Raw genomic sequence first — 14,272 nt, forward strand, 5'->3', positions numbered from 1 at the left:
TTCCCCGGCAGATACACCCTCTGCTCATCTATATTTTATTGGCAATAAATATAGGATTTTTTCCTTTATTTAAGTGTGGTCTTTCAGTTTAAGAGCAGGACAGGCATCTAATAATTAATCATCACAAAACTTATCAGTCGTGTAAGAACAACCGAAAATGGTTCAGAATTTTTTTTTACATTTAATTTAAGCTTTTATTAGGTCTTTGCTCCATCTGGTAAAATGGAGGGAATGAAGTTAATGTACAATACGGCAGCAAGCAACTAGGCGGCGGAGATAACTTTTTGCGAGCTGTGTTGTACATACTTATATAAAGACAATGTTTATTTGCAGGAATAATATGTTATTTATCCTCTTAAAAGTAACACAGTCTAACTTTGATATTTTGCAAGGATTAGCATAATTTTCTCTTCCAAACAGTTCCAGCCCCTCCTGTGGACATCCCATATCCTCTTTTGCATGAGCAAAGTTGCATCATAAAACTCAAACCTTTTGTCACTAAAAACAACTGTGGTCACAGTAGACATCTAAGTAACTTGTACATTGTAGACTTTGATGAACCCTTTTTAGAGACAAATGTGCAATTCAATGACATTGTGCAATCCTTTTAATATTTATACTCTCACACTATATATTCTGTTTACACTGTATTTATTAGTTGTTATTCAATTTATATTTCCTTACATTTTTTAAGTATTACTTATTTACATATTATTACTTTGCTGATGTCTCTTTTTGCCCGCCCTCTTGCTGCTGTACCATTGCAATTTTCACTGTTGTGGGACTAATAAAGGATTATCTTATCTTGTGTCAAATATGATCCCAACATCCCAAGTTATTTGTCGAAAACTGTGCATACATTGCAATGCAGAATTTGTTCTCTGAGTCCCCTGTACAGCAAAGTAAAACATCAAGGCCTCACTGCATTTGGCATATGTCCCTTTTCTACTGCATAACCATGAATCAATTTAACAAAAGAGGATTTTTTTAAGTTAACAGAAGCCTTTGATGTTGTACTGATGGCTGTAGGTGTATAGAGTGAGTCAATCCCTGAGCTGGAAGCAGCAAAGCTATAATTCTTTGAATAATGTGTTTAACCACCGAGGACAAAGTGACAGTATTAAAGATCATGTCAGAAACTCAGTACAATGCAATAACGCTCATTTGGATACACAGTAACAGCTTAAACAGCTGTAATGAAGGGTGACAAAAACAGCACTCTTCTAAGAAGATGCTTCACATTTTAGTGTTTTTCGGAGAGAGCTGTCTATGCTTTCAAGTTTGGACAGTAGCAACATCATTATGCTCTGTGATTTTAGATCATGCAGTATTCCCATTGCAGTGTCCCTCCTTGTAAAGTAAACCAACTAGTAACAGGTTCTAACAGGCGATAGAATGTCCAGCACCACCCATCACATCCCTATTATCTTGGTTGCATTTACATTCAACTGCCTATTTATGGTTCTCACACCCTGTAAGGGATCATTTTGGCTTGTAAAGCAAGTAGAGAGATGGGGGACCTTGGTAGTAGGGTTTGATCAGCGTTGGCTGCAAGAGTGAGAGATCGGGGATGTGGTTCGGGGAACGGTGCCAGGGAGGGAGTCTGATAGTGGAGGGTCCTGGACAGGACCTTGGCGTGGGTGCGCTATCATCAACCATCTTGAGGCGGCCATCACCTTGGCGGAAGACCACCTTGCCGTCCATCCTGGTGAGGGGGGGGAGGCAGCCAACCCGCCCGCTCCGACATACTGAGTCCCACCACTTTTCAGTGCCTCATGGACGGTGTGCTGTGTCCGCCTACCTGAATGATGTCATCATCCACAGTGAAACCTGGGCGGGTAGCCGCGGTGCTGGAGTCATTGAGGCAAGCTGGGCTCACAGCCAACCAGAAGAAGTGTGCAGTTGGACGGAGGGAGGTACGGTATTTGGGGTACCACATGGGTGGCGAGCCATTCCAGTCTGCCCACGGCCCATGTCCAAAAAGGTTGGTTCTTACGGTTCTCGGGTTATTACTGGCGGTTTACCCCTGCTTTTGCTGACCTGACCAGCCCACTGACCGATCCAACCCGAAAAAGGTGCAGAAGATCTGGTCCAGTGGTCGAAGCAGAGCCTGCAGGCATTTGATAGGGTGAAACAGGTCCTCTGTGGGGAACCACTTCTCCACTCACCTAACGTTTCTCTCCATTTTATTTTGCAAACTGATGCGTCGAACAGAGGGCTGTTCTATCCCAGCAGGTAGGGGGCATCGACAACCCGGTAACTGTGCATCAGCCAGAAATTGTCTGAGAGGGAGTCCAGGTACAGCACGGTGAAGAAAGAGTAATTGGCAATACGGTGGGCAGTCAACACTGCGTATTTACCTCCTGGGATGCCCATTCACCCACTGTTCGGACCATGCTCCGCTCCAGTTGCTCCACTGCAAGATGAAAGATACCAACGCGCGGATCACTCATTGGTATTTGGCATCCATAATCTACACCACTTCTCCAAATGTGGTCACGCGGTCGCCAGGTCGCCAATGTACATCCATTTATTTGTCTCTAAGGAACATATCTTTACAGTCATTGACCGGGTTGGCTTGAAATACGATGTAGGAAACGCTCAATGAACCTGTAACATGAACAATAGTGTAGAGGTAGTAGAGTAGAGGCGGGTCTGAAATGTAATAAATGTTATTTGGTGTGTCAATATTTGAATCTTTCAAGTCTGTTTCACTGATGCTCGACGCTCTACCCTTCAAATGTCTAAGGACATACATTTTTCTCCAGTTATATAAGTAATTTTCTTAACCATATATACAAAGTACCCAATCCCAACCCAAACTTCACCAAAAACCTCAATCTATTTAAGTATTTCTTGGTTTTATGCCTTTATATTAATACAATGTTTTTCTTTTATTAACATTTATTGGTTGCTGTCCTACCCAAAAGCTATATAAAAGGTATCTTATGAGAATTACAATTAAGATAGAGGGAGTTTTTTTCTCTCCACAGTTGCCAAAGTGCTGCTCATTGTGGCAACTGTTGGGCTTCTCTATAATTTTTAAGGTCTTTAATTTCTATGTTAAGTGTAAAATGTATATTATGATTTGGCGCTATACAAATAAAATGTTATTGAATTATTAGACAGAAGGAAAACTAACTACATATGAAAGATACATGAGGTAAGTACGAAGCCACGTGCGGCCATCGTTTCTCAACATCCTCTCACATTCAGCAAGACGTTAGTACAGTTATGGCCAACCTTAATCATAATCATAGGTTGTCAATGTCAGCCCACCTGCATTAATATGTTTTCAGTCTCAGACTGCAGTGGGTTTACTAACATGCTCTCGATTTAATGAGGTCAAACAGGGTCTAGTCTGGCAGAGCAATATAATACTAACTCAGAAAAACAAGTAATCCACCTCCCACCAACCTGACAAAAACTCTTTATATCAGGCAAATACACAAGTGGCTATGCTGCACACCCCACCTCCCTCTCTACCACCAACAACTACACGCCAAACGTTTTAATTAGAGGAGACTTGCATGAAGGTTGAAGATGCCACTGTCCACTGACTCTGGTCCAAATTGGTTGGGAAGTTCAGCTTAAATATGACAAGAGGAAAACCTGTTCGGATCAGGACATCACATTTAATTGGCCCCACACTTCAGGTGAAACATTTTGATCTACCTACACTTTTCACTGTGAGTCAAATAATTTAATTCTGCATTTGTATTCAAAGTTCCCCATGCCAGTGCACATCATGAACCCTCTTGTTCAATCCCACTCAGTGCCTACTGCCACAGCTCCCTCTTCTTTTCCTGAATGCCTCCTATTTTCTTTAGCTTTGCTTTTCTACCTAGAAGGTAGAGAGGGTCATTGGCCAACCAGGAGGTTAGTGGTTCGATCCCCATCAACTCCAGTCAGAATTCTGTATGTCCTTGAGCAAGATACAAAACCCCAATATTGCCCCTGACAGCTGTGCTGACAGTGTATGGATGTGTGTGTTAATGGGTGAGACTTACGTACTGTAAAGCGCTTTGAGTGTTCAATTAGAGTGTAAAAGTGCTGTATGACAACACAGTCCATTTACCATTTAAATACTGTCATTTTTCTTTCTTTTAGTGGTTGCACCTGTTTCGCTGAGCACATTAAAATAATAGTAGTGAAGTTTAATCAATTATGTTTCATTAACAAAGATGCACTGCAATAATGGTAGTGCTGCCATCATTAGCCATACGGTTGCAGTGCCTATTCACCATCACAGCAGTGTTTCCCAATACTTACCTACTCTACGGTGGTGTGTCAGTCTTATTTGTTCCACCACAGTTTTATAATGAACAAAAACATACGCTCCTCTTAATGTCATATAAGTTCTCTAACTTATTATTTTATGCCGTTTTTCATTGTAGATTTTGTCTTGTTCTCGCTTGTTTTCTCCCACCCTCTCTCCGTCAGCAGCACCAGGAGAAATCTGGCTCTGTCAGTGGGCCGTTCAAACAACCTTAAAGTTTTTCCCATACTCGCAGGGAGGCAAACCTCATCATACTTTCAACTGCAGCTGTTCACGGTCCCATGAGCCACATGCAGTTCTCAGCAGGCATGCAGACCTGGGTTAAACACCTGCCCTCTCTCACTTAGGTCCTATTGCACATGACACCTAACTGCATGCTGCATGTAGCTAACTGCAACTCGAGAGCATGCCTTCTCTGCAGGGTTTTCCTTATTCACCATCATGGGGAGGCTTGCAAGAGCCAACAACCAATTGTGTGGCCTGGTCTGCATTAACTCCTACCAAATACAAACCACTTTTCAACCTTTGCCTGTTGACCTACGTACCTGCACCTCCACCAACAGTGACACAGTGCATCCTAGATATAGGAGACTCCATCACCCGCAGTATTAGATTAACACTACCAGCCATTTGTAACTGTTTTACTCGAAATCTAGCCAACAAGACTTTTACTATAGGTTTAGCATGGACATCATGTGATTTCAGTCACATGACTTCATGGGGGTGACGTCACAGAAAGTTGTGGGGCAAGTGTCAATCAGAGGCTCCCTCTTGAAATTACATGACAAGGTTCTGACAAGATTAATGTTCAGGATATAAATCTGTCATGAACAAGACAAAATTCTTAATTGTTATCAAATTATGTTTGTGATGTATTCAAGCAATTAAATATGCATTGAGTTGTTGAAAATTTGTTTTAGTTTTTTCTTTTTTTTAGTTGTCCCACTTTATCAAATCTGATTGATAATGTGGGACAGCATGCTTTGGATAATCTGGGAAAGTCATTTAATTACCAAATTAATAAACTGTTATTGTTGCTTGCTGATGATTGAATTTTAATAGATTTTTTTTTTTTAAATGTGGTACACCTTAAATAGAATGTTTTAAATTAATATTATAGTTTCTTTATTTAAGATAGGGTTCTTTATGAAAAAACAAGACTTTAACATGTTAACATTAGTTAATGACATTTTAATAAATAATGTATATTTTCTTAGTCATTTTCTTAAGCCTAATACACGGTTCCAAAATTACAAAGTGACCTGTCCCATATTATCATATTCAGGCAGAATTAGCTTTTTTGGCACAATGAACACTGTAAGCTGTGCCATGTTCTCTTCTGAGTAAAACTGATGTTACGGATTACAGAGAGGTACAGTATAATATGTTGATTTAATCTATAAAACAGATATCGGAATAAATCGCAGAAGTCAAAATTGCTAGAAATGTCCCAGATTACCCAAATTCACCCTATTTAAAACGATTACTTGGGAAATATGTGTAGACTTAAAGATAGACTTCTTTTCCATTAGCAAATACTCACTGCAGTTGAGTGATATATTATTTATGTTTAGTGTTAAATAATTTGTTTTAATGAGGATGCCACACCGGAATTAGGTTTTTGCTCCTAATAAGGCTGCGACAATGGTGGTACCCCAACATTCATTATGTCATTGTAACAGATTGTCATTTAGGATTGGTTGTTAATGTTCAAAAGGGTAGGTCTTCACTTGGGGGGGCAGGATAATGGTAGTCCACTGGTACCACATTTACTGCAGGTCTCCACTTGTGGCCAAATCGAACAATATATAAAGAAATATAATCCATGTTATCTGATGAGAAACAAGAGTCATGTCAATGGTCTGTTTGCCTACATTGCTCGGCACCGCTGTATTTCGTAGGGTGGAGCGAGGTGATAGGGACGGGATGCTTTAAAACCAGCTGAATGAAGAGTTGTTGTATTGACTAAAGGATTACGAGACGGATCTTTCCAGTGAGCTCCATGCAACATTTATCAGTTCACTAGCAGCAGCAGAGGGGAGAAGAAGAGGCTCTCCCTCTCTCTGCCGCTTCAAAAGCCTGTGGATGATGTTTTCAAGCTTCCATTAATGTTGCAAACCTTGTCTCGCCAGCCTAAAAGTAGAAAAAGTAGAAAAGCAGGAGAGAGATGAGAGGAATGTGGCAGAGCAGACGGAGCTGTGGAGGTGCAGAATGTTTTATCTCCTGGACAGAATGTGAGAGTTCTGTGACTGCACAGCTGTGGCGACAGCTTCTCACAGCTTACTTCTTCACCTTGATTATTCCCTTTCCATTACTGAACTTTAAAACATAACATTACTCTTGATGTTTTGAACCATAGCCGGATAAGAAAATATGTTACATTTTCTCCTCTAACACTGTGTCTGGCAGATATTTCATGGTAATAATCCTGTAAAAAAATAAGAATGTCGCCAATATCTCGTTTAGAAACTTTTTTGGACCCATGGAACTGGACTGAACAAAGTGGGATTTTAATATCAAAGCAGTAGATTGTTTATCATCAAAGAAAAGTTATTTTTCACATTAAATGCCTTTTCAGACATGGACCCCAGAGAATGTCTGCACAATTAGGTCCAGACTTACATACTGAGTTTTCCTTTCACATATGCAGGATGCGGCAGGAGATTCTCCAGGCAGACACTTTCATAACAATAGGAATATTTCTGGAGTGTTTAGGTGATGGGTGGCGCAGTATGCAGGCGGCAGGAAGTGACGTATGAATTCAGCCCGTATCATCAATAGCTCTTGAATATTGTTTCCTTCTCTTTGGCTTCTCTTCTTCATTCTGAGATATTAGTATTTTATTTTGTTTGTTTTTGATTCAATCGCATGTTCGAAATGTCATTAAAATGCCCACTTGCTGAATCCTGCTGAGAATCTCCTGGTCTATCCTCCCATGGGCTAACTTGCAGTTTTTACTTTGGTGCAGGCAGGCAGGAGAAACTCCAGAGAAAGTCTGCAGCTACTGACTCAACCATTTGCATTCTTACATACAGCCCCTCCAGAAGATTTCTGAAGATTATCTGGAGATCACTGCATATCTGACAGCAGTTATAATGAGGTTAACTTCCCCTTCTCCCATTATTGGTCTGCTGAACTTGACATTTGAGACAGTCAAAATCCAGAACAAATATTTACACAGCACAACACACTGTTTATCCTGCCAGTGGTGGAGTTTTGAATGTTTTGTCACAACGTTATATTTTCCACAATACAAACAACGGCCCTGAGATCATTTCTAAAAAGTTGCCTTTTGCAAGTTTTAACTTGAGATATTTCTTGTTTGCATGTCTGGTTGAGCCCCTTAGGATTTGGTACATTCACAATTATATTATACAGGCAACAAACAATGTCAGATCAATTATAATGGACAGACTTATCTGCAAAAACTAAATTAAATTACAAATCTGTATGAAAACTTATATAACACAGAATTAGTCAACACTGTTATTTCTTAATACTTTTCTGGAATTCTATACCTTATTTATGTTCTGTTTAAATTAACCTTGAATTTCTAAGTTGATTATATGGATAGATTGATTTAACATGTTAGCTATCCAGTCATTATGGCATCAGTTCACAGCCACCAATGGGCAAAGAGTGAGAAATAATGGAAAATAGAGAAAGGGAAGAAGAAATCTCAACTGTTCCTTCATTTTCGCCGTAAAACTTTTCACAAAAAATAAAATATCTTAAAAATAACAGACATTTTTTTTACTTGAACCCTTGTGGTAAGATGAATTCCTGAAGGCAAAGGGGGAGGAATGGAACACAATCTGGTATGTTATAATGTTTTGTTCACTCTTAATAAAGGTCTTCGGTTGTACATATGGGAGTAGTGGTTTTATAGTTTTGGTTGTTTGCCAAGGAGAAGAGGGGATTCAGGAGAATGCTGATAGTAGCAGCCCATTAGCTTGAAGAGTTGCAGAATGGGAGGACAAATAATTAGAATAATCACATTTTCCAGTCTGTACTTACAACAAGTGTTAACCCTCAAGACTGAGGCTAAACTCATTACTGAGGGAAAGAGACAAAGAGACGGAAAGGGAAAGTGAAAGAAAGAGGGAGAAGATGTGTGGAGATGGTTTTGGTAAATGGTTTTGTATTTATATAGAGCTTTTCTAGTCTTGATGACCACTCAAAGCTCTTTACAGTACAGTTTTACATTCACCCATTCACACACACATTCATACAGTGCATCTATTAGCAGTACTTTGTTGTTCTATGAGGGGCAATTCAGGGTTCAGCATCTTGCCCAAGGACACTTCGGCATGCAGATGGGGAAGACTGGGGATCGAACTGCTGACCTTCAGGTTGGAGGACGACCGCTCTACCCCTCAGCCACAGCCGCCCCAGAGAGGGTATACATTTCTGCAAATTCTATTAAGCATGTCGAAAAAAAACAAGTAAAAGTGATTTTCTGGGAAGTGACTATGTCTGTGTGTGCGTGTCTGTGTGTGCTCCTTATACTTGCCCTTGATTGTGACCCTGATGGCTCAAAAGATCTACAGCCAATGGACAGCTATGACCATCTACTATATTACTGCTGCTCTGTCCTTTAATCTGCTAGTGTGTGTGCGTGTGTGTGTCTGTGTGTGCACGCAGGAGAGAAAGGAAGAAACTAGTTAGGACATTGACTGTGTGGTTCAAGGCTAGAGTACCGTAGTTCATCTTGATGTGTGTGTGTGTGTGCACTCGTATTTCTTACTTTGTGAGGTCCAGTGGCAAGGAGCAAACCAACGGTATGGGGCCCTAAATGGTGGACCCCACACTGTTTATTGCTTTAAATGAGCTCAGGAGCCTCCCCTCATGCCCCTCTTGCTTTTTCTTCACTTGGCCCATAAGGTAAGAAAAAGTGAAAATGTGTGTTTGAAATTGTTCACTCTCTACCGCCCCCTACTTCCGGTTTCGCCATTTTGGGCCGATACACACCAACGAGACGTTACGTGGGCGGGGCTTATCGAATGACGTGCTGTGGACCGGGCCTGCAGCTTAATGGATAACAGGTAAGCTTAATAGTTGTATTTGAGTTTGACTTGGTTTATATTACATTGTATTGTTGCTCCCCACAGTTTCTTGCAACTGCAGTGCAACAATTTCACCATTGAGGATTAATAAAATACTATTTTATCCAGATCTCTAGCTGCTAATGTTAGCATTGGATTGCTAGCTGCTAATATTAGTGTTGTATCACTGGCTAATGTTAGCATCGGATTGCTAGCTGCTATTATTAGCATCGGATCGCTAGCTGCTAATATTAGCACCAGATAGCTTGCTGCTGATGGGCTGTTTAAATATGAATTATTATTATTATGCTGTTTTTGTTTGCCTTTATGGTAATATAAGTATTTAAACATCACTGCAGCATCAGTATTCCAGTTTGCCTTAAAAAAGAGGCATATATTTATTGTGCATTACAGGGTTGATGCTATACAAGTATTATTTTAATAAGAAAAATGGCTTTACGGGTTGAATGCTGGGGTTCATGATTACATGATTACTAGTGAATGCTATTATGCTATCGGCACAAACCTCTTGGACACACCTGTGGTTCTGATGACTAATCCTAGATAATAAATCCTTGGAATTTAAATTCATTGAAATTGGTTGATTAGTTTTGAGAAGGCTGTTTTTCCGAGTTTGCTGTCTGATTTGTAAATTATTTTCACAGAGCCACAATGTTAAAGAGGAAGAGGATCCAGGCTGCAGAGGATGCAATATCGTGGGTTCTGTCTTCAAGGGACAAGCAGTGTTTTATAGAAAAATATATTGATAGTTACAAAGGTAAGAAGCATGTCTGGTCCAGTCGGTGTAGCATATTGTGCATTTCTCAGTACTATTCATTAACATGTACATGTGGTATAAATAAATATTTAAAATAGATGTCAGAAGCAGATATCTTTAAAAAAAACTTGCTTATAGCTGCTGTTTTTGTAAAATGAATGCAGCCTGGTATGGGCAAGTTTACATAAGCCTGGCTTCTATCATAAATATGTACATTAAATATAGTTGAAATAGATTAAATTGCACCACATTGTTTTCAGTGGTATATTGCTTATGTGCATTATAAATACATATCCTTGTTGGAGAATGATTACATGCTAGCTCCAACTTATTTAAAAGAGGGCTGCATAATTAATCAAATATTAATTGTGATCATTATTTTGGTCTTCCACAATTAAATAAACATGATCGACTGCAATATTGACATTTAAAATGCAGGTTTTGCTAACAGAAAACTCTTATACGCTGCATATAAAATCAAGTAGTTCCTAAACTAATATGTTGTGTGCATCCTGCATCGGCAGCCTGAATATAAAATTCCTGGATGTTGTGGCTGCAATCCAGAGTAGACAGCGAGACAAAAATCAGAGGCAGAAGCTAGTCCCTTGAAACAAATCATCCCCCCATTGTTTTTGAGGTAATTCAGATTTAGGGCAAGTGATCGTAAACAACCACAATCATATCCAAAGAGTGCATGCCACTTGTCTGCTCCACAAAGCAACACAAATATTAAACCACCTGAAAAAAACACCATGAACTGCGGTTCGATAAATGCATGAAGGCCAAGAAGGAGAATATTGTATTGAGCCAATATTTCGCCGCTGCTCCAACATCAACTCAAAAATCCATAACTGCAACACTGTGAAGGGTGTCATCATTGTAACGGATGCAAAACATGAAAGTGAATGCAGTGCTCTGTTTAGGTACAATTCTATGAATATTTTGCATCAATTTCATTCATGTTTTTGCCTCTAGTAGATGCCCTGTGAATGAGAGTGGAAATCATGCTCTGTTCATTTAAATGTTAAAGTGCGATCAAAATATGTTGACCCTAAAATCAATTGATAATTGTCATAAACCCATTTTGGTTATAATCATGTAGCCCTACAAAGTGTAATGGGTAGTTTTCTTACTTTTTAGTATTGATGCTTCCAAAGAAGACGGATCCCTTGGAAGATTGGTTAATGACAACCACAAATCTCCAAACTGCACCATACGACAAGCCACATTTATGCCTATTTGCTGTTAAGCTTATTGCGGCAGGAACCTAAATAATCTACAACTATGGTGACTCAAAATGGCCATGGCATGAAAAGGTGAGTAAATAATATTTTTAATGTCTAAATGTTTGTATTCCTCCATTTATATAGAATTGATTATGATCTGTGTTTTGAAAGATAATTATGTCATCTCTCAGAACTAAATATTACTTCTTGTTTTTTATCTGAATTTCAGGTGACCAACTGGCAGCCTCCTGCTGTGGCAGTAGAGACCCAGATATTACAAGCTGATCCGAGCTCCCATGGAGATTCAAATACAGTCAGTGCAAACTCACAGGTAAAAGAGTTATGAAGACGCTGTCATCACAAACTGTTTATGTTGACCTCTACACTATCTAGTTCATTTACGAAGATATTATGGTGTTGATATAGCTTTTCTGATACAGCTTTTCATTCAGGGTTACTCATTGGTTGATGTGGTAGACTTCTGATTGAAGGAACATAGTTTATGACCAGTGAACCTCACTAAAACGAACACACACACACCTCTAGTCTTTTACTTATGGGGCCCAATTCATCTCACACACACACATTCATAAATGTTTCTAGTGATGCTCTAATGGGGCCCTCCCGTTTGGATCTCACATTAAGAGATTTTACATCAGTTAGGGAACACCTCTCATTATCTAAACCAAGTTATTACAGGCATAATATTACACCCTCTAAACTGTTATATGTTTAAAAAGGGTATTTTGAATGTGATCCGCTGCAGCCTCTCATATGTTGTTATGGCAGTAGTTCAGATCTTCAGAAACGTCTGTGCCACACACTTAGCTTTAGTTATATGCTGTTTTAGAAACGTTTATCACAGAGCTGACTTTTGTAACTTGTCAATATCTTCACAAACCTCATCAGCATCAATTCATTATGTGTTTTTGTTTTTTATCTGAATTTCAGGTGACCAACTGGCAGCCTCCTGCTGTGGCAGTAGAGACTGGAAAGCAGTCAAGTATTTCAAAAAAATAGGATCACTGCAATGAAAAGGAAAATGTAATGAAATTCCATGTTGTTTGAGGCAATTTGCACCAACCTCACTCCTCAGGTTCCTACACACGGGTTATTTATTGTTGTTGAGTGTGTGACGACCCCTTCCACCCTCACCTGGACACTAGGTGTCCCTGTTCTTCTTTCCCCTGAGCTGTAGGTGGAGGTGACGTCAGCGTTAATCAGTGCACACCTCGGCCAGGTGTGCTGTGCCCTTTAAAAGGCCTTGCCACGTTCATCTGTCTCTCTTGCTCTCTCTGTGGGACGAGGTTGGCTCTCCCTGACTCCTGACTGCAGCATCCTTCTCTGTTTTTGTTCTTGGACACACGTTGTGTTGTTGATTATCATTTATTTAGTTCATAAATATCTGAAAGAGCAACAGTCCACTCGTGTCATCTCCTTCCTTGTCACAATCTTTGAGCCGGGCTGTGACAAGTGTGTATTTAATATTTTCGTGTGTGTTATTTTGAATGTACCTGCCATTATGGGTTGGTCTGGGTCTATACCCTAAGTTAAAAAAACAAAAACAAAGCTATTGCTGAGAGCAGTTTTTTTTAAACACAAAACTTTGTTTTGTACAATGTTTGTATTTAATATTTTCTTGTTATGTTAAATGTACCTGCCATAATGGGTTGGTCTGGGTCTATACCCTAGTTTTAAAAAAATGCTGTTGGTGAGAGCAGCTTTTTTTCCACAAAACATTGTTTTGTACAATGTTTCTTGAATAAAAGTCGCCATGGTTACAGATATGTTGAGGAGGAGGTCATTATTTGACTACCACGTCACTGAGCTAACCAGGGATGTGAATTGGTTGGTGTAGAGGGAAAAGAGACAAGATGCAGAATGTATAAATTGTACACAGGAAAGTAAATAACTGATGCAGTTGATTGTACCCGCTGTTGTGATTTTATCCTAAAATGGTTTGCATCAGTCAAATCATAAGAATCTTATCTTCCAAAAATAGTATTAGTGTACTTAAACTGAGTTTATTCTCCACTAACGCTGAGATCCCTGCTAAGATAGAAAAACTAGAGATAAGTATGTGTGTGTGAAATTGGACCTCACAAGAGTGGAACGCTAGAAACAGCCCCACAAGTGACAAAAAAACTAGCGTGGAGACAAAAGTTTAGAATTTTGTAAATTCAAAGTGATATTTGTGTTAAGGATTTTTTTATTATTTTCCCAGATTTTTTTACAATGCTGTAGAACCACTGGAAAGGGTGGACCCCACAATGATACAAAAACAGAATGGTCCTCCTGAAGTGGCAAAAACGAGTGTGTGTGGTTGTTACCATGTCTGAGTTGAATTTTAGCAGCAGTTTCTGTTTATTTTTACTTCTCTTCAAAACCAAACCCCCTCAGAAAGAAACCTTACCATACTGGTCATATAAAGGGTATGTTTATTTGACTGTGTAATGTAGTGGATAAGAATCCTATTTCGGGTTCAGCCCACTCAAATGTTGCAAATTGGCTGAGTTGGGTGATGCAGCCCCACCTTAATGGCAATTTCAGCCTGAACAAAAGTGATTCAAAATATTGGAAATGATGTTTGAGTGACTATTATGTGATGTTCTTCACATGTGACTATAGCAGAAGCCTTACACAATTCCCCATATTGCCAGTTTCTGAGCAGAGCAGTAAGCAGTGAAAGGTTAACAGCTCATCGGATTCCATGTGTTTATACAACTTGGATCACAGAAGTACTAGCAATATTCTGTTGATATGATGAGTTGATTACAGTTCTCATCAAAACTATTATTTACCATTATTACAAATTTTACAAATATATGAACCATGGTATCGTTTCATTTTTGTAAAGGAGAGCAAGTTATAACTTATTAAGCCTGAAAGGGGGAATCAGCTGACAACCCGTGTCAGGCTGAGATGAGATTCAAACCTTCATCCT

General features: G+C 39.4%; 1 long non-coding RNA gene across 1 annotated transcript; it reads left to right on the top strand.

Moving 5' to 3' along the window:
* The first annotated feature begins 9,992 nt into the window (after positions 1–9,992).
* Positions 9,993–12,905, top strand: LOC118121345. The gene is made up of 4 exons (XR_004698308.2): positions 9,993–10,102; positions 11,243–11,418; positions 11,558–11,659; positions 12,280–12,905. It is a non-coding gene; the product is annotated as an uncharacterized LOC118121345 (long non-coding RNA).
* Positions 12,906–14,272: the final 1,367 nt, after the last annotated feature.

This window comes from Hippoglossus stenolepis, chromosome 14 (assembly GCF_022539355.2).
Source record: "Hippoglossus stenolepis isolate QCI-W04-F060 chromosome 14, HSTE1.2, whole genome shotgun sequence".
NCBI classification, from domain to species: Eukaryota; Metazoa; Chordata; class Actinopteri; order Pleuronectiformes; family Pleuronectidae; genus Hippoglossus; species Hippoglossus stenolepis.